General features: G+C 45.8%; 1 pseudogene; it reads right to left on the bottom strand.

Annotated features, from left to right (window-relative positions):
* Positions 1-11,541: 11,541 nt before the first annotated feature.
* On the bottom strand, positions 11,542-16,298 carry LOC125527523 (annotated as a pseudogene).
* Positions 16,299-24,641: the final 8,343 nt, after the last annotated feature.

Below are 24,641 nucleotides of genomic sequence, written 5' to 3'. Positions count from 1 at the left end.
CCGCCATCGCGTTCTGCGAGTTGCTGGACGTGAAGCTAGGAATCGGGGGGCGGCCCCTGTTGGCCGCCCGCAATCCACGCACTAATCCCCTGGATCAAGGTAGGCACAATGGCGGTGATCGTCCTTCCGAGTTGTTGTTCCACTTGCTCTTGGACCATCTCCGGAATCCGTGCCACCTGTGCCCTGAGTTCTTGAACCTCGCGCGCCTGGCTTTCCGAGCTGGCCTCTTTCTCCTTTCGCCCACCAGTGTTATAGTATGACGACCATTTTGTCGACAAGCCTTTGCCGGCCACACGACCAGCTGACGTCGGCTTACTGAGCTTATCCTTGTTCTTCATTACATTCAACGCCCTATTTAGAGTGGTGTCCCAAGGGTTGCTCTTAGTCGACCCCGTGCTACTGCTTTAGTCGCCTGCGGAAGGAATGTGAACCATTTAGAAATTTGGCTTCATTAATTAGAATGCAACCATATGAAGCTAATTACGCGGGGGTGTATTCCTTACCAGAACAAGCTCAAGCTCCCTGGTCTTCGGATCCGTGGTAAGCTCCTTTGTTTTCGTGTCCTTCTTGTACCGGGCCCTGACAAAGTTCCTGGTCTGCTTGTCACCGTATTTTCGAAGAGGGGCGGTAGGCCTTGCTCGGCATGGTCCGCATCCTCCTTGTCCCATATAGGCTCCGCCACTCTGTAACCGCCGGGACCGAGTGTGTGTTCCCCTAAGTTCAGCTCCCGCATTTCTTTCCCCCACTTACTTGAATCGGAGCTTGCGGTGCTCGAGCAATTGATCTTGAAGTCGTTGTAGTCATCTTTGGTGATCGAAGGATTTTTCTCCTTGATCTTCTCATAACTCTCACCTTTCTGGATCATTCTCTTCACATTGCTTTTCCAAGTAGACAGGGCCGTGCTCATCTTCGTGAGGGAAGAATTGTTCACTTTATTCCCTTTGAGGATTGTGTTTTCAAATTCAGCGGGGAACTTGTATTGTTCGTGCAGCTTCGTGAAGAGGAGGTTGCGCAAATTCCCTCGGTCAGGATGCCTGAGGTTCTTGGTGTTGATCGAGACGGTGCTCCGGAGAATGCACCCGAGCTGAATCGAATACCCCTTGACTATTCGTTCGGGCGCCGTTGGATTCCCGTCGGAGTCCACTTCAGTAACTTCCTCCTTGAGGGTGCGGAGCACGGTCGGGCGCCAGTCCTTCCATTGCCTCTTCGGTTGGCTGCCATCTGTGCGTGCGCCGCCATCATCAGTGGTGGCATCCTCGGCGGCACCATCAGTGGTGGCATCAGTGGGGTCATCCTCGGCGGTACCATCAGTGGTCTCAGGATCGGTGGGGAAGGCGGCGGCCTCATACAAGTGAGGTTGTTCCTCCATCTCCTGGGAGAGCTCCCAGAATGCCTTGACGCCCGAACCCCCGGCCTCATCGTTGTTGGCCATGTTTCTCTCTAAATAGGAACAAAGTTTGGTCAAAAGTTGGTTATTGTCAAGGAACAAGATCATGGTCTCATCATTTAGGGTTTGTCGACACCGAGGAGAATTCTAAGTTGGGCTACATTTGGTCTGCGTAGAGTCTCATGGAGTAAGATAGCATAGATGTCTGGGTTCTAGCTCATCGCATGCTTTTTAGAAATGAATGAGCTAGCTAGTCACTAACAAATCGAATTTCATCAACTTGCAATACAAGGCTCAAGCAATGGGTCAGGCGTCTTCTAACTATACCAGAAACTTGTTTTGGTCCAAAATGTCTTTTATACTACTCTAAGTAACAAGCAAAACTTTCACCACTATTTTAATGGTAACATGCTAGTAAAAATAAAAAAATAGTGGCCAAAAGGTAGTTTTATAGTAAATCGAGTCATTTTTTATCATGTGTTTTGTATGAAGTATTAAACATCAATAGTGGCCAAAACTGAAGAAAAAACTCCACACAAAGCATACTACGTCTCTATTCAACATAGGAGACTAGAAAGATGGAACGCTGAAAACTGTTAAAGCTACAATATAGGAAAAAATTAATCTTCTCAAGGCTCACAACTGAAAAATAATTAATAGCTTGCAATAACACATCTTAGTGGAACCAGGCAAGAGAAATAAAAGTTGGCTTGCATTGTGGAACCAATTAATCTTCTCAAGGCTCACAAATAAAAGTTTCAGTTAAGGATCGGGCACCTTCTAGGTCAAGAAAATTGGGCATGACCTTTGCTAATTTTCTTGACCTAGGAGTGCCCCATTCTCAACCGAAACGGAAATTAATCAACATTTCAGGAGAAAGGGATCATTTCACATCAGGAGAAATAGATCATTTCATCTAGCTCATGCCAGGCAATCAACCACATCAAATATGTACAGGAAAGGTTCATCAACATCAGTCAGTTAAGATACTACACCATAAGCTTCATCCAGCACATGCCATGCAACCTAGCAAATCATCACTTCTGAATCAAAACACCATGCTGGTGTAGCCATAGGCCCATCTGGGTTAAAGGACTTACCTAAACACAGTATGCCAGCTGGCTAAGATATGTAGCTAAACCTAACTCAACTTAAAGTAGCATTCATGATGAAAGGAAACATGAAACACTTCTTTCAGCAATCATGATGAAAGGAAACATGAAAAACTACTTTCAGCAAACTCTAAAAAGAAACAAAAGATTGGCCAATACCAAGTATCATTCACTTTAGTTGTATATTAATACTCTATTAATCAGCATTGAACAATTTTAGAAATTTGTGTGTAACAAACATTACTTCATTCATATAGCATGATGATGTTTTACCCCTTTGAACTGCAGCATAGAGCATGTATTTAATCACTTTGCCACATACACAACAGACTGCACATTAGCAATCCAAGGAGCAAACAAACCAAAAAAGGTGAATAGACTTAACAAACCAGCGAAAGCAGCAGGAAAGTAAGGCCATCTACAGTAAGTTACAAAACATTACACTACAGATGACCAGTCTATCCAGATTTCATTTTAAGCACCACACCACAGGAGCTCCCCTGGGTCATGTGGCCAGGTTACTACAATTTTTAGCAACTGTTAAAGTTTACAGGCAATTGCTCTACAACAGAAAAAGCTGTGATCCTTTATTTTTATACCAACTATGGGAAGCACATAATACCAATGCTTACAGAAAAGAAATCTGTGTGCTCAACAAAACTTAGGCATTGATCCTATAACTCATTGTGCCAGAGAGAGAGAGGGGGGGGTCTGACCTGCTGCTGTGCGTCTGAGGCACGGTGCGTGGGAGGTTTGCCGGTGATGGATGTCGCCTGCCTGCCGGTGATGGATGCCGCCTGCCTAGATGCAAATGGGGGTTGAGTGAGTCACAACAGGCCAGGGAGAGAGAGAGAGAGAGGCTTACTGACCTGCTGCTGTCCGGCAGCGGCTGGTCCAGATCCAGGAGCCTCTGTGGCCGAGCGGGATGGGGCGCGGGGAGGATGCCGGGGAGTGGGGCGCGGGGAGGATGTCGGGGACGAGGTCCGGGTGGTGGTGGTGCTCCGGCGACGGTGGTGTGGACGGGGCGGCGTCCGGGCGGTGGGGTCGCGTCGAGGCGGCGTCGGGGCGGCGGGGCAGCGTCGAGGTGGCGTCGGGGTGGCGGGGCAGCGTCGAGGCGGCGGGGCAGCGGCGTCGGGAGAGGAGAGGGGAAGGGGATCGAGGGCGAGGGCGAAGGAGAGAGAGGGGATAGGGAGGGGCCGGCCGGGGAGGGAATATGGATGGGGCCGGGCACAATACTAATGGCGCACCACACCCCAGTGCGCCATTTTTTTTTCTTATAGCAATGGCACAATACTAATGGCGCACCACCCCTCGGTGCGCCATAAGTACATCCATACTAATGGCGCACCTCACCGTGGTGCGCCATTAGTATTTTTTTTATAAGACAGTAATAATTTTTTAAACTAGTTTAAATCATAACAGTAATATTTTTTTATAAGACAGTAATAATTTTTTTAAAAATATAATCAAACAGTAATGTCGGTGGAGCGGGGGAGGGTGCGCGGGGTCGGCAGCGGCGGTTGAGTAGGGGAGGGGTGCGGGGGGTCGGCGGCGGCGGTTGAGTAGGGGAATCGAGGGTGCGGGGGGTCGGCTGCGGCGGCTGGTGGACCGGAGGGTGCTCGGCGGCGAGGGGGACCGGATCTGGCGAGGTGGGATAGCGATCGAGATGAAGGGGGATCGAGATCGAGTGTCCATGAAATTTAAAAATATTCATGATAGTTCAAAAAGTGCCCAGGAAGTACAATCGAGAAATGAAGGCTACGATTTAAATACAATCGATCTTAGCTAGCTATCTGTTCACAATCTTCTTGCCTTTCTTTTTCGCAAATGAAGTTCTTCTGTGGAACGGACGTCCTTTAGGTAGGGTGGTCCTGCTTCTTCTTGTGGTGTATGCTGCTACTTCATCATCGTCGTCATGTTCGATCCTCGGGTCACCGTACTTGTCGAAGTCTTGCTCATTGGCTACTCCATCCATTCCGATGATCTTCCTTTTGCCTCTCCTCACGACAACACGACTGGGCTTTGACGGGTCCGTAATGAAGAAGCATTGGTCCACTTGGGAAGCTAGTACCCATGGCTCATTTTTCACGGTGACGTTTGCGCCCGCGGTCTTGGATTTGGCTTCGGGTATAACCATGGTGGTGAAATACCGGTCTTCTTTTAGGACGCTCTTGGCCCATCTGACACGGAACATCGGGACCTTCTCTCCAGCGTAGCTCAGCTCCCAGATCTCCTCGATCCTTCCGTAGTATCTGTCCTTGTCGTTACCGGTGTAGGATTCCATCGTTACCCCGGAGTTCTGATAGCCATCGCTCTTCATGTCCTTGGCCTCGGTGTAGAATGTGTAGCCGTTGATATCGTACGCCTCATAGGTCATCAGGTTGTGCTCGGCGCCCTGTGACAAGGCGAATATGAGTTGTTCTTCCGCGGAAGAATCCTCATGTAAAGGGTACGACAGAAGCTTCTGCTTGAACCAACGCGTGAAACATGAGTTGTGCTCTTTGAGTATATCTCCGTCCGTCCTTTGTTGGCCTCGGTCATTGTACGTCTTCTTAATAAAGGTTTTGTGCTCTACCACCCAAGGATCGACCACGTCTATGTGTTGTAGCGCTACTAGGTTTGCTCTTTCAAAGTCGGCAAGTCGACCCTCGAAGTCGACATGCATTTCGCGACGACCCTCACGGTGACTCCATCCAGCGAGCCTGCCGAGGTGCCTGTTGACGGGCAGACCAATGGGGTTCTCGATGCCTAAATAATTCGTGCAGTAGGAGATGCACTCTTCGGTCAGAAAGCCCCTGGCTATGCTTCCCTCTGGACGTGACATGTTGCGAACGTATCCTTTGATGACACCATTCATCCTTTCGAACGGCATCATGCTGTGCAGGAACGTCGGCCCGAGTTGGATGATATCGTCCACGATATGGAACAGCAGATGCACCATAACGTCGAAGAATGCAGGCGGGAAGTACATCTCAAGCTCGCATAGTATCACCACGATCTCTTCCTGTAGCCTTCTGAGTTGCCTCACGCCAACAGACTTCCGAGAGATGACGTCGAAAAAGTTGCATAGGCCAAATAGGGTTTCACGGACGTGCGCGTCCATGATCCCACGGATTGCAACTGGAAGTATCTGCGTCATCAGCACGTGACAGTCATGAGACTTCATCCCGCTGAACTTCTGCTTCGCTGGGTCTAGGTATTTGCTCATAGGGAAATATTCTTTCTCTGCGGCGTCCCACGTATTGGCTGGCATTTTCCACAGCGTGTCAAGCTCCTCTTTTAGCAGCCCCAGATACAGATTGATGTCGTTCCCTGGTTGTTTTGGTCCTTCAATTAGCATACTCATGTGAATGTACTTCCTCTTCATGCACAACCAGGGGGGAAGGTTGTACATCCACACAAACACAGGCCAGGTGCTATGTGTGCTTCTCTGGCTGCCAAACGGATTAACTCCATCGGTGCTCGCGCCCAACACGATGTTCCTTGGATCGTTCCCAAATTCTGGGTCTTCGAAGTTCAACGCTTGCCACTGGCTCGCATCCTTAGGGTGACTCAGCATCTTGTCTTTTTTATCTATCTCCGGATCATTTGCGTCATCTTCTCGCTTCTTCTCCTCCCTATCCGCGTGCCAACGCAGGAGCTTTGCTACCTTAGGGTCCGCGAAATACCGCTGCAGACGAGGAGTGATCGGAAAGTACCACACCACTTTTCGAGGAGCTTTCTTCCTCTTCTTGTATCGAGTGATGCCGCACACCGGACATATGGTAGACTCCGCGTGCTCGTCCCGATAAATGATGCAATTGTTCATGCACACATGGTATTTCACGTGCGGTAAATCCAGAGGACACATGATTTTCTTCGCCTCCTCCAAACTGGTCGGGCACTTGTTCCCCTTGGGAAGACGTTCGTGCCAGAATGACATGTTCTCGTCGAAGCATGCGTCGGTCATTTTGTGTTTTACCTTCATCTCCAGAGCCATGAGCGTTACTTTCAGGCGGGTATCCTCGGGCCTGCATCCTTCATACAATGGAGTGACCGCGTCTAACTCAAGTTGATCCATCTTGGCTTTCTCTCGGGCGGCAGCTCTTGCGTTATCCGTCTGGTTGAGAAGCAGCTCTTGAATATGAGGGTCCTGCACCCAGCCCATCGATGGTCCAGCGTCGTCTGCTCCGGCATCTTCCTCATCATCATGTCCTGCATCTTCTACATGATGACTGTGTACAGCATCACCGTCGTGATCATCTCCTGGGGATTCTTCGTCTTCTCGCTCGCCCGAGCCGCGGTGGTTGTCTTGCTGCCCTTCCTCATTTCTTGCCCGGCCCCCATGGACGACTTCGTAGTCATCTTCATCACCTTGCCACCGATAGCCATCCATGAAACCACGCAAGAGCAGGTGGTCCCGCACCTGCCCGGATTCCGGGTCCGCAATAAGGCTCTTCAGCTTGCATCTTCGACACGGACATCTTATCTCCGTCTCGTTCTTTTGAAGCATATCGGCCTTCGCGGACCTCAAAAACCTATTCATGATGCCTTCGGTCATCATGCGGACCATGGTCGCCTGCGGGGTAGAGCAAAACGATATTTTAGAACCAAGAAAAAAAATTTGGCATGACTTTCCCTAAAAATAGGACCAAAAAGAATGCTTAATGCCAAAATTCTCGCCGAAACGGAAATGAATCAACATTCCGGCAAAATATTGGCAACTATCGCATTTCAAATACCGGTACACCTCCAAACACAAACACATATGCAATACCACAAACATATACAACACCACGAACATACATAGATCTAGCTAGACCATAAAAAGTGCATGTGCACATTGTTGTAGGGAGAAATACATAAATATAGCTTCCCCCATTACTTATCTATCAAAACAAGGTAATTTAACCACTTAAATTGAATGAACCTATGGTGGAAATGAGGTGAAAAAGAGGAGGCACCCGAGACAAGGAGGAGGTGGGGAGAATGAAGTGAGGAGAAAGTGAGTGTGGGTAGGAGAGGCTCCCCAAAATATCTTGTTGCTGCCCACTTACTAATGGCGCACCAACTCCAAATGCGCCATTAGTAATCCAGGTTACTAATGGCGCACCATCTGGTGGTGCGCCATTAGTAGTTTTGCAAAAAAAAAATTACTAATGGCGTACTGTCCCGCAGTGCGCCATTACTAGTTTGAACTAGTAATGGCGCACGGTAGAACAGTGCGCCATTAGTAGTTTTGCAAAAAAGGGAATAAAAAATATAATAAAAAAAACAACATTAGTGGCGCACTTTCCGACAGGTGCGCCATTACTAGGTACAACTAGTAATGGCGCACTTTGTCTGGATGCGTCATTAGTATGTTTGGACAGGCGCACTAGTTCAAAAAAAAATGATACTAATGGCGCACCCTGTGCCAGGTGCGCCATTAGTAGTTTCAACTCTAATGGCGTACCAGATGGTGGTGCGCCATTAGTACAGTATATACTAATGGCGCACCGCTTGTCAGGTGCGTCATTAGTGTCAATCCCATCTATAGCCCTTTTTCTAGTAGTGTTAGGCGAAGCCCTGCGTCGGTAGAACATCAAGATCGTCACCACGCCGTCGTGCTGACGGAACTCCTCCCCGAAGCTTTGCTGGATCGGAGCCCGGGGATCGTCATCGAGCTGTAGTGTGCTAAGAACTCAGAGGTGCCGGAGTAACGGTGCTTGGATCGGTCGGATCGGGAAAAAGACGTACGACTACTTTCTCTATGTTGTGTCAACGCTTCCGTTGCGATCTACAAGGGTACGTAGATCATACTCTCCCCTCGTTGCTATGCATCACCATGATCTTGCGTGTGCGTAAGAATTTTTTTTGAAATTACTACGTTCCCCAACAGAGGCCTAGGATACAAGTGTTCTACTAGGATACGACTCCATATCATATCTAAACACAATACTACTACAAGTCCAACTGTAACCTACCTTGTACACAATATTCGACACAACTCCAACAAACTCCACCTTGGCGAATATTCTCCACCACCCTGAATTTGTCAATGCGTCAAACTTCCATGTACATTGAACTTGAGCTTGTCCCATGAGTACCGCTGCTACTCCAAAGACTCCATATGACTCCACCTGCAACTTGTAGTCTCTTCTTTTCATGACCACAGCCAATGCTTGAGCAAAATTGAGTTCCTCTTTACTCTAGTCTGTGCTCTCAACTTTCAGAGTATCAGCCCAACGCTATCACACACCAATCACTGACCTGCGTGAAAGTGAACAACTCACATATTGGGTGTCACACATAAGAGTTACCTGAACTCAACGTCACTGCTCCTTTCTTGACAGCCTGTCTGAAACTTGAAGGAATTTCACCATTGCTTGTAGTCACCTCGAGTCAAATTCGAAGTTGTCTCACCACATGCATGACCACCAGAGCCCTGGCCCGTCTCCATGCCTCGTGCGTATCGCACGCCTCGCCGCTATTACCATGTCGAGCCTCTGCTGTCCCGGTCGAGTCTCAAGGGTCGCGAACCCACACCACTCAACCCCCACTGCAGAGTACCACCGATCATGACCGATCGATGATGAGTTTCACGCTTCCATCAGACCACCGGGCTCCAGTCCGAACTGCATGTCACTCGCTTTTTCCCGCCTGCTGAATAGGCTTCGGCCCCGTCGACTTACGCCGTAGCCCCTCAATCCAGCTCCCCCTTCAACATAACTCCATGGTAGATGATCAGTCCACCCCTGCGTCTCATCGACTTCAAGCTTCGTGTATACACTACCTTGAATCAACCCCGCGCCATAGTCTTGTCGAAGCCGCACAAGCCTCAGGCCTGTGCCACGTGTTTCCACGCCTAGAAGTCAGTCACCATCAGCAGCACGATCCAATGTCGTCATCGCCGATCTCACCACCGTCTTCTGTACCAACCGACTCACGTCGATCCGTCAGACTATCTAGTCTGACCCAGCCGAACTTCTCCGACTACATGACACGCTCGAGACTCCCAAATCGTCTTCCGCAAATTTCCATCCATCACATAATTTTTCCATCTTAGCTGGCTTGGCTCCCGCAACGCCTTCAAGCATCTCTGTTGTGCCAACAAATCTTTCATCTATGTCTGCCATAACCCAAGGTTTTCAGTTCCGACGAACTTCTCCACCTCAAACCTGGTACCCGTTGGCACCACGGCTCTTTATACAGCTGACACTTTGAAAAATTAATCTAAGCTTCCCTCACATGATGCTCAAATACACGAACCAAACCTGACCGTGGTACACTCCATGTACTAATTGCAAAATCCAACCAAAAACTATCTTGGTCTTCACGTGTGACCTGTAGCTCCCTTGCACAATATTCTAATGCTAGCATTGCACTTACTGCCAAAGCCTTCCGATGGATACATATCAATGGATATTCCTCTACGCCGATTGATCTGCTGCTTCTTCGTGTCATTGGGGACTCGGTCCCTTTTTTTCTCAAAACAAATCCTCATGCGTGGCTATCTGTAGATCTCGAGCAGCTCCGCAGACGCGTGTCTCACGGCCTCCAGCAACTTTCCAACGTCTTGCCCATCAGGTCAAAACACACCAGCCGCAAGTGCCCCCCACATGGGCCTCGCCCAGCCGAGAGCCTCTAGGCCTCCGCACCTGGGCCTCCTATCGCAGAGACAGCTCCTGCCTGGGCCTCCGCACGCGAGATCTGCCTTGCCAGCCATGTACATCGCGCACCCCTGCTGCTGTCTCGCCTAGATCGCTTTCCGTGAAAATTACGACCAACATCCGCCTCGGAATCGTAACTCGCCGACGACTTCACCCGTATTACATCCTGCAGATTTCTGTCGATATTTTCTTCCTTGTCGGACCAACGATTACACAGCCTCCGGTCTTCACAACCCTAGCTCATGATACCACTTGTAAGAATAAATCCCGAGGCATACCGTCGATCATCCGAGGACCAAGCAATCACACAAGCACGACACCGAGATTTGTTAACGAGGTTCACCGATATGGCTACATCCTCGGGGCCTGACTACGGGCGCTCCTCCCTGTGACACCGTCACAATATCGCACACCGGCCACCCGGGCGCCGGCACATGCCGCCGGCTCCCCCTTGCGAGCCTGTGCTATTATGTTGGCATAGGTTACATCGTGTGTCTACCTCCTGTATATAAGAGGCCTAGGATACAAGTGTCCTACTAGGATACGACTCCATATCCTATTTAAACACAATACTACTACAAGTCCAACTGTAACCTACCTTGTACACAATATTCGACACAACTCCAACAAGGAGGAGGTAAACAACTAGATGTTGTTCATACCTTTTCAGCTTAATGGCCTATTTGTTATAATGTCTTGTGTTAAGGGTTAGCAGCACGGAACATGTAGTGATCCATCTTTAAATGGCCCCAGTAGATTGGTGCAGCGGTGCAAGATTCATCAGTTTTTTGCATGCAATGCCAATAACAGAGGAAACCAATCTTTTTACTTTTTTTACTTCGCCGGCTTACCAAAGGAAAACCAGCATGATAGGCTGTCAGTCGGAGAAAATTGATAACACCTTTTAAGATTGTGGTGGCCAACCATTTTAGATGTCTGGACCGAAACAGTTTGATGGAGAAACCAGCTGTTATTTCAGGATACCTCAAGATTATCAAAGTCAAATTTGAAGAGATGCATGACAGAGTTTGCAAAATCTTGATGTTCTTGAGTACATTTGACATATAAATTATTATCCAGAGGACTGACATAGAGGTTCTGGCCTTGCTCTACTCCTGAGAATATGTAAGTTCACTTGTGACTCTCATCCTGATTTTAACACAGTTTAGTTGTATAGAAGCCTTCATATAAAAGGCTTATAAAACAGGATGAAGTATCCTTTGTTTGATGGTACATCTTCTGTTATTAAACCCACCCAGGTAGCAGAGTAGTAATCAACCTGATGGTGGCCATCTGCAAGGCTGCAATGTCACCATCTAGACTTGCATTAGTAGTATGGAGTGACTGGTCCACTGATGTTTCTCAGAGTAACACAAATCACTGTCAGGAATTCAGTTCATGAGGCCAACGCTCAGGTGTCCAAGTTTGCATCCTGCTCTTCTTCGCTGATATCCTCGTTCATCGGATCACCTAGGCGTCTAATCTTGCGATCAACATCTTCAAGAACGTTATTAATAGCTTGTCGAGCAGCAGCATTATTAGCCACATCATCCAGCAGCCCCTGCTACTTGAAGATACAAGCGCCATGGGTTCTGAATATTTGATGGGTCTCTGGGTGGTCTTCTGCTCCTTCTTCCTCAGGAGGAGATGGCGAGCTGCTCGGTACTCGCTCTGCAGCAGCTTGTATGAGTATGACCGGGTTTATGTTGAAGTGGGTGTTACCTAGGCTTCCTTTAGAGGTAAAACTAATGGGTAGAAGCTGAGATCACCATTACCTTTTCATGGTTTGCTCTCATGTAATTTAATAAATACTCTGGAGATTTTCCATGTACCAATCAATGTTCGAGTGTATTGTACTGAAGATGTTCAAGTCACAGATTGGTAGAATGATTTCGACACTGTTGTTTCGTATGCATATAAACTTATTGCAAATTAAGTTGTTCCTGCCTTCCTGGTACGGTGTAATAGTGACTGTTGTTATCTACAGTAGTGAAAGTTTCTATTTTCTGTAGATGCAGTACTAATCATATTTTGCTGACATAATCCAAATCATGATCTGAAGAATACTCGTACAGTCATACTACAGTAAACTGATCAAGTACCTGATTGTTTGCCACCTGGGAAGTTCCAGTGTGAACAATTCAGAAACAAATATCCGCTAAATAAGGAATTAAACAGGTATATACCTTTTTTGCATCGCAGGCATATATTTCGTTAGTTTTACACCGAGATATTTATAGTGTAGGATGCTATCCTTTTTCTGCTGAGGTATATTTAATTAGATTTGCCAAAGTAAGCCTATTCTTCTTCCTCGATAGTCGACACCTTCAAATTCTGGAACAACTCTTGCTGTGTCAGTTAGATCAATATGCAGCAGCCTTGTAAACCTCTGCTCCTTCTCTGCAGAAACTGCCCCGACACAACAACCTGACATGACAAACATCTTCATCTTCAATTTCTTTTTCCAAAAGCTCTTATTTGGTGCCAATTATCGTGGTAGTAGGTGCAGAAGTAGCAAGTATGGGAGTACTATTGTCGACACTATACTATGCAGACTGAGGTGCAATTTCTTCTTCCTCTTCCTCTTCTTCAGCATCATTAAGCAAACATTTGAAATTTGCTTGTATCTTAACAAAGATATTCTGAATACTTGCAAAATTTCTGCTAACTGTTTCAGAAAAGTCCCAAACTTTTTCCTATCTTCTTCTCTATTGTGCTGTAATATTTTTATGTCCAGTTGTAGTGATTCAAGCTCGAGATCACAAGTGTCCCCCGATTCAGTAATTTTCATCATGGCAAACAGGGTTTCCAGCTGCAGAAGCGAGCTCACCTGATTGCCGAGAGCAACTCAAGCAACGTCCTGACCATGCTGTCCAAGTTGCACGATCTAGTGTTCAACACTGAGAAAAAATTTCTCAGCAACCAAGTCTCACAAGGCCGCCACCAGAGATCAAGCACAGTGCCGCCGGGATCCGAGAATAAGGAGAGGGATTTTAAGAGAGAACCCAAGCTCAAGTCGCCTCCCGATCTGTACGCCTCTGAGGATCAACCTGCTATAGATACCAAATTGATTGTAAGACCAGAACTACGAGCATGACTGAATTAAACGTCCAGAGAAACTTTAGAGAGATTTGAGGGGATTTCCACTTGAATTCAGGGTGTTCTATTGCTTGGGAAGGAACAACGGAAGGTAAACGCACGCCACGGGAGGCTACGGTTTAACCGAATTCAACATTATTATGCCCCCGAGATGGAAAGGGAAAAGGGCTTCATATTCATTATTACACTCCAGGAGTGAAAAGCAAAAGTAAAGCAAGCAAGGCATGTCGGACATTGAACAACGACAACCTAGAGCTTGTGAAGCGTCCGACTGAAGATCAATGGTAGACGACGAAGCGCAGCAATGAAGCGGTACGAAGACTTGAGTGCTGTCCGATGCAGGACGAGCGTCGACAGTGACCTCAGAAGCGCGGGAGCCATACAAGTGTCGAGTTCTTCAGTTAACTTCAGGCCTGCATGTTCATGACAGCTTCTCGGCCGTGTTCAGGGGGTAGGAAGCATGGAAGGCAATACCAAATAGGCCACTGTTACTCACCATCCGGAAGAAACCACGCTCACCCCAATCTTCACCCCAGGAGTTCTTGATGACCCAGATCCATACGCCGTCCACTTGATACAAACCAACTATAAGGACGCCATGGTTAATAGCTCCTTTACAGCCTCTGTTTAGGATACCCTAAGAGAATAGTAAGTGGTAATCAGTATAAATCGAATGCTTCTTTACAAGGTCTAATCCAACGGTTTTAAAATGCTAGTTTCATCAACTAGAAAAGTTTACTAGTAATCGACAACGGTTTTATCAAAAGTTGTTGTTCGAGGTGTTGTGCATACTGCATAGTCTGAATTTCCCTTTCTACTGTTCGATCAAGATGGATAGCAAAAATGGTTTAAAATCATCAGAATCTGATTTACTTTTTCTTCAGGCGACAGAATCTGATGTTCTACTTTGTTGATATGCACCATGACATGAGTGTATGATAGCTCAGACCACTTAATCCAATATGTTATAGACGTGAGCACACAAACTTATCCGTACACTAAAAGTGTTCCGTCTTGGTTTCGTTAATGAAATCGGGGGAGTAATCCATTTTAATAAAAAATCTGAAAGTGCTCCGTAAAAGCAGACAGATAAGCATAAGGATTATATAAACGGTTCGCACAAAGAAACGATACTCTAGAAGATTAAAAAAGCTGCCACCCCCATCCTCGCCTCCTCTCCCTCCCGCCACCGGTGCAGGTGGCGGCGGGCCCTGTTATCCCTTCTAGCGGGATGGGCTGTTGCGGGGCGTCCCCCCTCGACTGGATGCACGACATTGAGTGGGGCACGCCGGCTTGGTTAGGCTACCGGAATAGACGGTGTGTGTTGATGCGAAATTACGACACATCATCAAGCTTATTAGTGTAGCAACCGTAGTTGTCAGGAAGGAGGCTCTGAGTTGAATCATGTAATTTTTTTTGTTGGTTTCTATTGAATAATAATAATATGGTTGTGTGCATCATTCAATGCAGATACCGGGGTAATCCTACTTTTTGAAAAAAGACCCATCTATTTTGGAAATAAAAGAGGTAGTGATACCTTTTGGAGCCTACTCATTTGTTTAACCTACCGCAGAACAATAATGTAAAGAAGCTCACCAATTTGTAGCCCTGGAACGCGGAGCAACCAGCCGCAATCTCGACACTGATTGGCTGATTTGCAACCGCCTTCTGCAGACTCTTCTCACTATCAGTGGGTACATCTTCGTAACCGTCAATGGTAACAACCGTTGTATTTTTCTGTAAATTGTCCCAAACACAAATGGAACGGCATATCAATATGATGGACATTCTTAATGTTCACAAGGGAATTAAGAAGACGGATGATACCTTGTTAGCATCGCAACGGTTCTTCCTCTCTTTGTACGGGTAGTCCTTGGCAGAGTGGATACCACCATTCTTAATGATGAACTCAAAGGCATAATCCGTCTTACCAGATTCGCATCCCTGGTTGTGTGAAGTATCAGTCAAGAACCTCTTGCTCAGACAGATGGATCATGTCACCAGTTACGATCTGGTTGATGCCTTCAACAGCTCCTATTGCTGAGAAAGCCCAGCCGCTCCCTGTAAAAAGAGAAACAAACATCAGATTCTGATATCTTTGTGACACTATTTTGGTTTAAGTTCAATGCATCCCGATACAAGCAGTCAGTAACAGAGCAACAATACATACAAATTTCTTCTAACTAATGTATAACTAGATAATGTCCATGTTCGATGAACCTACTTCCAAAATAGGAGTATACCCGAAGTTCTTAACTCATGAAGGCCATGCTAACAGAGCTCTAGTGACGTATTAGTAAATCATTCAGTACGTACTAGTCGTACTACCACTGAATCTGGCAACTAACACCAGGAGTTCCGAAAGAACCAACTACTGAAATAAGGTGTCCCAGTTGCTGAACCCCAAATGATACCATGACATAAAAACTAATTACAACCTGCTACCGAAAATAAATTTAAATTTTAAAGGACTTCTCTTTTATTATGTGACCAGAAATAAATTTAAATTTATTATGTTACACTTACACCAGGAGTATATGTAATAACACAATTTTTACTGTATAAAAAAAGAAACAGTAGTCGAGGATGCTCACCACCACAACGGCCCTGGTCCCTGACAGGAGAAACGGCCCCCTTCTCCCTCCAATCGACGGACTCCGGCAGCACCTCGTTGACGTCAGCCTGGAACCTGACGCTGAGCTTCCGCTCCCTGTGCGGCTTGGTATGGGAGCCGAGGTACGTGCTTTGGAACTCCGCGTTGGTGAGATCGGAGAAGCGGTTGAGCCCGAGGCGGAAGGAGTGGACCCCGGCGTCGGCGGCAGCATTGTGCTGGTCGATGTCGCGGAGGTTGTCCCTGAACACCTCAAACCGTCGCTCCTCCTCTCCGGTGGCGTTGTAGGCCCTGCCGTGCTCCGCCATCCACTCGGCGTGCATCCGGCGCATCTCCTCCTCGCTCCTCGACATGTCCGCCGCCGCGGCCACCGACAGCAGCAGCAGCAGCGCCGCCACTAAGAGAGCCATGGAGCTCCTCATCTCCGAGAACACAAGGTCACCGCCGAGCAAAGAAGACCGAGAGTGGTGGGATTGGGTAGTAGCCTTGCTTTTGTTCTCCATGGACGATGGTATCCGAGGTAGCTTTTATAGGACTATTGGAGAGGAGGGAGATGGGGCCGGAGTGGTGTGCAACCCAAATCAGATCTGCTGCCACCTGGACAATTTCACCACCGAACCAAGTTGTTTGTAGATTGTGTCACAGAGCCAAGTTCCAATATTTTTGGGCTGCTGGTTTAGAAGATATGTATTTTACAAATTGATTGTCCTGAAAGGTAGACAGATTTCAAATCGAACTAAGGTTCAGCTTACTTAATCACAAGACAAAAAATAGCACCTTTGCTAAAGTTGTTGCTCATTTTCTGTAATTTCCAGAGAAGTATTTATTAAAATATACCAAAAAAGAAATTTATTTATATGTATATCAAATCCAGAGAAACAGTCAACTTTTTCAAACACATCTATCAATTTGAAGATTTCAAATCATCCATATGTATATTGGATAATAGGATTCATTGTACTGTACATTATAGTTAGTACATTTTCAAGGAGAGCAATTTGTTCTAGATTTGTACAACATTTGTCAGGAATTCAACTCCAAACTTGCATGGTTTGAGATTCCTAGTCTAAGTTTGAGATATCGTTGAGCATTCCATCTTCACCAATGGTTTCCCGGTAGTTGTGTTGTCGCAGCGGTAGTTGATGCTCTTTCCCAAGAGACGAACGGCGGACCCTCACTGTTGCGTGACAAGAAAGCCTCCTCTTTGCTCTTTGTTCCCTCCTCTAGCCCCAAGAAGGCGTTGCCGAGGCTCTCGTCCCTCCCGAAGGCGCACTCACTGTCGAAGATGGCCACCCTTCTTGGCCTACATGTGATTGAAGGAAATATGCCCTAGAGGCAATAATAAAGTTATTATTTATTTCCTTATATCATGATAAATGTTTATTATTCATGCTAGAATTGTATTAACCGGAAACATAATACATGTGTGAATACATAGACCAACAGAGTGTCACTAGTATGCCTCTACTTGACTAGCTCGTTAATCAAAGATGGTTATGTTTCCTAACCATGAACAAAGAGTTGTTATTTGATTAACGAGGTCACATCATTAGTTGAATGATCTGATTGACATGACCCATTCCATTAGCTTAGCACCCGATCGTTTAGTATGTTGCTATTGCTTTCTTCATGACTTATACATGTTCCTATAACTATGAGATTATGCAACTCCCGTTTACCGGAGGAAACACTTTGGGTACTACCAAACGTCACAACGTAACTGGGTGATTATAAAGGAGTACTACAGGTGTCTCCAAATGGTAGATGTTGGGTTGGCGTATTTCGAGATTAGGATTTGTCACTCCGATTGTCGGAGAGGTATCTCTGGGCCCTCTCGGTAATGCACATCACATAAGCCTTGCAAGCATTACAACTAATATGTTAGTTGTGAGATGATGTATTACGGAACGAGTAAAGAGACTTGCCGGTAACAAGATTGAACTAGGTATTGGATACCGACGATCGAATCTCGGGCAAGTAACATACCGATGACAAAGGGAACAACGTATGTTGTTATGCGGTCTGACCGATAAAGATCTTCGTAGAATATGTAGGAGCCAATATGGGCATCCAGGTCCCGCTATTGGTTATTGACCGGAGATGTGTCTCGGTCATGTCTACATTGTTCTCGAACCCGTAGGATCCGCACGCTTAAGGTTACGATGACAGTTTTATTATGAGTTTATGCATTTTGATGTACCGAAGGTTGTTCGGAGTCCCGGATGTGATCACGGACATGACGAGGAGTCTCGAAATGGTCGAAGACCGTAAAGATTGATATATTGGAGGCCTATGTTTGGGACATCGGAAGTGTCCGGTGAAATCGGGATTTTACCGGATTACCGGGAGGGTTACGGACCCCGGAGACAAATGGGCGAACATGGCCTTAGTGGAAAGGTGAAGAGGCAGCCCACATAGGGCTGCGCCTCCCCCTTCCCCTAGTCCTATTAGGACTAGGAGAGGGGCCGGCACCTCTCTCTTCTCTCCTTCCCCTTTAAGATTCCTAGTTGGAATAGGATTGAGGGGGAGTCCTACTCCCGGAGTAGGACTCTCCTGCGCCTCCCTCTCTTGGCCGGCCAGCCCTCCCTCCAACCTTTATATACGGGGGCAGGGGACACCCCAAGACACACAAGTTGATCCTTGAGATCGTTCCTTAGCCGTGTGCGGTGCCCCCTGCCACCAAATTCCACCTCGATCATACCGTTGTAGTGCTTAGGCGAAGCCCTGCGTTGGTAGTACATCAAGATCGTCACCACGCTGTTGTGCTGACGGAACTCTTCCTCGACGCTTTGCTGGATCGGAGCCCGAGGATCGTCATCGAGCTGAACGTGTGCTAAGAACTCGGAGGTGCCGGAGTAACGGTGCTTGGATCGGTCGGATCGGGAAGAAGACGTACGACTACTTCCTCTATGTTGTGTGATCGCTTCCGCAGTCGGTCTGCGTTGGTACGTAGACAACACTCTCCCCTCTCGTTGCTATGCATCACCATGATCTTGCATGTGCGTAGGAAAATTTTCGAAATTACTACGTTCCCCAACAGTGGCATCCGAGCCAGGTTTTATGGTTTGATGTTATTTGCACGAGTAGAACACAAGTGAGTTGTGGGCGATACAAGTCATACTGCCTACCAGCATGTCATACTTTGGTTCGGCGGTATTGTTGGGTGAGACGATCCGGACCAACCTTACGCGTACTCTTACGCGAGACCGGTTCCCTCGACGTGCTTTGCACATAGATGGCTTGCGGAAGACTGTCTCCCCAACTTTAGTTGAACCAAGTGTGACTACGCCCGGTCCTTGAGAAGGTTAAAACGGAGTCTATTTGACGAACTATCGTTGTGGTTTTGATGCGTAGGTGAGATGAGTTCTTACTTAAGCCCGTAGCAGCCACGTAAAACTTGCAACAACAAAGTAGAGGACGTCTAACTTGTTTTTGCAGGGCATGTTGTGATGTGATATGGTCAAGGCATGATGCTGATTTTATTGTATGAGATGATCATGTTTTGTAACCGAGTTATCGGCAACTGGCAGGAGCCATATGGTTGTCGCTTTATTGTATGCAATGCAATCGTGATGTAATGCTTTACTTTATTACTAAGCGGTAGTGATAGTCGTGGAAGCATAAGATTGGCGAGACGACAACGATGCTACGATGGAGATCAAGGTGGCGCGCCGGTGACGATGGTGATCATGACGGTGCTTCGGAGATGGAGATCACAAGCACAAGATGATGATGGCCATATCATATCACTTATATTGATTGCATGTGATGTTTATCCTTTTATGCATCTTATCTTGCTTTGATTGACGGTAGCATTATAAGATGATCTCTCACTAAATTATCAAGAAGTGTTCTCCCTGAGTATGCACCGTTGCCAAAGTTCGTCGTGCCCAGACACCACGTGATGATCGGGTGTGATAAGCTCTACGTCCATCTACAATGGGTGCAAGCCAGTTTTGCACACGCAGAATACTCAGGTTAAACTTGACGAGCCTAGCATATGCAGATATGGCCTCGGAACACAGAGACCGAAAGGTCGAGCGTGAATCATATAGTAGATATGGATCAACATGACGATGTTCAACCATTGAAAACTAACTCCCCTCACGTGATGATCGGTTATGGTTTTAGTTGAATTTGGATCACGTGATCACTTAGAGGATTAGAGGGATGTCTATCTAAGTGGGAGTTCCTAAAAGTAATTTGATTAACTGAACTTAAACTTATCATGAACTTAAGTACCTGATAGTATCTCTTGCTTGTTTATGTTGATTGTAGATAGATGGCTCGTGCTGTTGTTCCGTTGAATTTTAATGCGTTCCTTGAGAAAGCAAGTTGAAAGATGATGGTAGCAATTACACCGGACTGGGTCCGTAAACTGAGGATTATCCTCATTGCTGCACAGAAGAATTAACGTCCTGGAAGCACCGCTGGGTGCCAGGCCCTGCTGCTGGAAGCAACGCCAGATGTTAATGAACGTCTGGCAGAGCAAAGCTGATGACTACTCAATAAGTTCAGTGTGCCATGCTTTAACGGGCTTAGAATCGGACTTCAAACGACGTTTTGAACGTCATGGAGCATATGAGATGTTTCCAGGAGTTGAAGTAATATTCAAGAAAATGCCGAATTGAGAGATATGAAGTCCAATAAGTTCTATAGCTGCAAGATGGAGGAGAACAGTTCTGTCAGTGAGGCAATATACCTCAATGTCTGGGTTATAAATAATCACTTGATTCAGAATGGGAGTTAATCTTCCAGATGATTGCGTCATTGACAGAATTCTCCAATCACTACCACCAAGCTACAAGAGCTTCGGTGATGAACTAATAATATGCAAGGATGAACAGACTATTTCCCGAGCTCTTCGCAAATGCTGAAAGCTGCGGAGGTAGAATCAAGAAAGGAGCATCAAGTGTTGATGGTTAACAAAACCACTAGTTTCAAGAAAAAGGGCAAAGGAAGAGAAAGGAACTTCAAGAAAGAAACAACAAGCAGTTGCTGCTCAGGAGAGAAACCAAGTCTGGACCTAAGCCTGAAACTGAGTGCTTCTACTGCAAGCAGACTGGTCACTGAAGCGGAACTGCCCCAAGTAATTTGGCGATAAAAAAGGAATGGGCAAGGTGAACAAAGGTATAATGTGAATACATGTTATTGATGTGTACCTACTAGAGCTCGCAGTAGCCACCTGGGTTATTTGATACTGTTCTGTTGCTAATTATTTGCAACTCGGAAACAGGACTAGGGAATAAGCGGACGCTAGCAAAGGACGAGGTGACGATGCGCGTGGGAACGGTTCCAAAGTCGATGTGATCGCCGGTCGGCACGCTACCTCTACATCTACCCTCGGGATAATATTAAGACCTAAATATTGTTATTTGGTGCCAGCGTTGAGCATGAACATTATATCTGGATCTTGTTTGATGGCGAGACGGTTATTCCATTTAAATCAGAGAATAATGGTTTGTTCTATTTTATATGAAGTAATATCTTTTATGGTCATGCACCTTGAAAAGTGGTCTATTCTTATTGAATCTCGGATAGTAGTGATACACATATTCATAAATGTGTAAGAAACCAAAAGATGCAGAGTTGATAATGATGGTGGCAACTTATTTGGTGGCACTGCGTTTAAGGTCATATCGTGTAAAGCGGCATGAAGAAACTCCATACTGATGGGCTTTTTGGACCCACTTTGATTATGAATCACTTTGGTAACTTGTGGAACCGTGCCTCATAGGCAAGATGACTAAAACACCAGTTCTCCAGTACTATGGAGAGAGCAACAGATTTATTGAAATCATACATACCGATGTATGTGGTCCGATGAAATATTGAGGCTCGTGGCGGATATCCGTTATTTTCTCACCTTCACAAGATGATTAAGCAGATATGGGTTATATCTACTTAATGAACATAAGTCTAGAAACATTTGAAAAAGTTCAAGGAATTCAGAGTGAAAGTTGAAAATCATCGTAACAAGAAAATAAAGTTTCTTCTACGATTCTGATCGTGGAGGAGAATATTTGAGTTTACGAGTTTGGTATACATTTGAAAAATTGTGGATAGTTTCGCACTCACAGCCACCCGGACACCATAGCGTAATGGTGTGTTCGACGTCGTAATCGTACTTTACTAGATATGGTGCGATCTATGATGTCTCTTACTGATTTACCCGCTATCTCGTTTTTGGGGTTATGGCTTAGAGACCGCCGCATTCCACGTTAAATAGGGCACCATGCAAAATCCGTTGAGACGACGACGCCTTATGAAACTATGGTTTTGGCAAGAAACAAAGTTGTCGTTTCTTAAAAGTTTGGGGCTGCGATGCTTATGTGAAAAATCTTCAACCTGATAAGCTCGAACCAAAGCGGAGAAATGTGTCTTCATAGGATACCCAAAGAAACTGTTGGGTATACCTTCTATCACAGATCAAAGGCAAGACCATTTCGTTGCTAAGAATGGGATCATTTCTAGAGAAGGGAGTTTCTCTCGAAAGAAGTGAGTGGGAGTAAAGTAGAACTTGACGAGGTAACTGTACCTGCTCCCTTATTGGAAAATAGTACAATCCACAGAAAACTGTTTCTGCGACGCCTATACCAATTCAGTGAGGAAGCTAATGATGATGATCATGAAACTTCAGGGCAAGATGCTACTTGAACCCACGTAGATCAACCAGAGTGAGATCGGCACAGAGGGTACGGTAATCCAGTTCTGGAAGTCATGCTACTAAGATCATGAGATGAACTACGAACTATGAAGAAGCGATGGTGAGCCCAGATTCCGCAAAGTGCTTGAGGCCATGAAATCTGAGATGGGATCCATGTTATGAGAACAAAGTATGGACTTTGGTTGACTTGCCCATGATCGGCAAGCAATTGAGAATAAATGGATCTTCAGAAAGACTGAACGCTGACGTTAATGTTACTGTCTATAAAGCTCGAACTTGTCGCAAAAGGTTTTCGACAAGTTCAAGGGGTTGACTAACGATGAGACCCTTCTCAACCCGTAGCGATGCTTAGTCCGTTCAGAATTATGTTAGCAATTGCTGCGTTTTTATGATTATGAAATATGGCAAATGGATGTCAAAACTGCATTCCTGAAATGGATTTCTGGAAGAAGAGTTGTATATGATGCAACCAGAAGGTTTTGTCGATCCGAAGGGAGCTAACAAAGTGTGCAAACTCCAGTGATCCATTTTATGGACTGGTGCAAGCATCTCGAGTTGGAATAACGCCTTTGATAGTGTGATCAAAGCCATTTGGCTTTATACAGACTTTTGGAGAAGCCTGTATTTACAAGAAAGTGAGTGGGAGCTCTGTAGCATTTCTGATATTATATGTGGATGACATATTGCTGATTGGAAATGATATAGAATTTCCTGGATAGCATAGGGATACTTGAATAAAAGTTTTTCGATGAAAGACCTCGGGAAAGCTGCTTACATATTAGGCCATAAAAATCTATAGAGATAGATCAAAACGCTTAATTGGACTTTTCAACAAAACACATACCTTGACAAGAATTTTGAAGAAGGTTCAAAAATGGATCAAGCAAAGAAGGGTTCTTGCCTGTGTTACAAGTGTGAAGTTGAGTCAAGACTCAAATGCCCGACACTGCAGAAGATAGAGAGAAATGAAAGATGTTCCCTATGCTTCAGCCATAGGCTCTATCATGCAATGCTGTGTACCAGACCTGATGTGTGCCTTGCTATAAGTTTAGCAGGGAGGTACCAAAGTAATCCAGGAGTGATCAACTGGACAGCGGTCAAGACATCCTGAAATACCTGAAAAGGACTAAGGATATGTTTTCTCGTATATGGAGTGACAAAGAGCTCATCACCGTAAGAGTTACGTTGATGCAAGCTTTGACACTGATCCGGACGATTCCTAATCGCAAACCGGATACGTGTTTACTTTAAACGTGGAGCTTGTCAGTTGGTGGCAGTTCTAAACAAAGCGTCGTAGCGGGATCTACAATGTGAAGCGGAGTACATAGCTGCTTTTCGGAAGCAGCAAACGAAAGGAGTCTGGATGAAGGAGTTCAATATCCGATCTAGGTGTCATACCTAGTGCATCGGTTCCAAATGAAAATCTTCTGTGACAATACTGGTGCAATTGGCCTTGGCAAAGGATCCAGATTTTCACAAAAGAAACCAAGCACATCAAAAGACGCTCAACTCCATCGGGATTTAGTCAGGTGGGAGACATAGAGATTTGCAAGATAACATACGGATCTGAATGTTGCAGACCCGTTGACTAAGCCCTCTTCACGAGCAAACATGATCAGCACCAAGGCTCCATGGGTGTTAGAATCATTACTGTGTAATCTAGATTATTGACTCTTAGTGCAAGTGGGAGACTGAAGGAATATGCCCTAGAGGGCAATAATGAAGTATTATTTATTTCCTTATATCATGATAAATGTTTATTATTTCATGCTAGAATTGTATTAACCGGAAACATAATACATGTGGTGAATACATAGACCAACAGAGTGTCACTAGTATGCCTCTACTTGACTAGCTCGTTTAATCAAAGATGGTTATGTTTCCTAACCATGAACAAAGAGTTGTTATTTGATTAACAGTTCACATCATTAGTTGAATGATCTGATTGACATGACCCATTCCATTAGCTTAGCACCCGATCGTTTAGTATGTTGCTATTGCTTTCTTCATGACTTATACATGTTCCTATAACTATGAGATTATGCAACTCCCGTTTACCGGAGGAACACTTTGGGTACTACCAAACGTCACAACATAACTGGGTGATTATAAAGGAGTACTATAGGTGTCTCCA

The sequence above is a fragment of the Triticum urartu genome, unplaced genomic scaffold (genome assembly GCF_003073215.2).
Source record: "Triticum urartu cultivar G1812 unplaced genomic scaffold, Tu2.1 TuUngrouped_contig_422, whole genome shotgun sequence".
NCBI lineage: Eukaryota > Viridiplantae > Streptophyta > Magnoliopsida > Poales > Poaceae > Triticum > Triticum urartu.
Note: the sequence above shows the minus strand (reverse complement) of the source record. Positions and strands in the feature narration are given on the sequence as shown.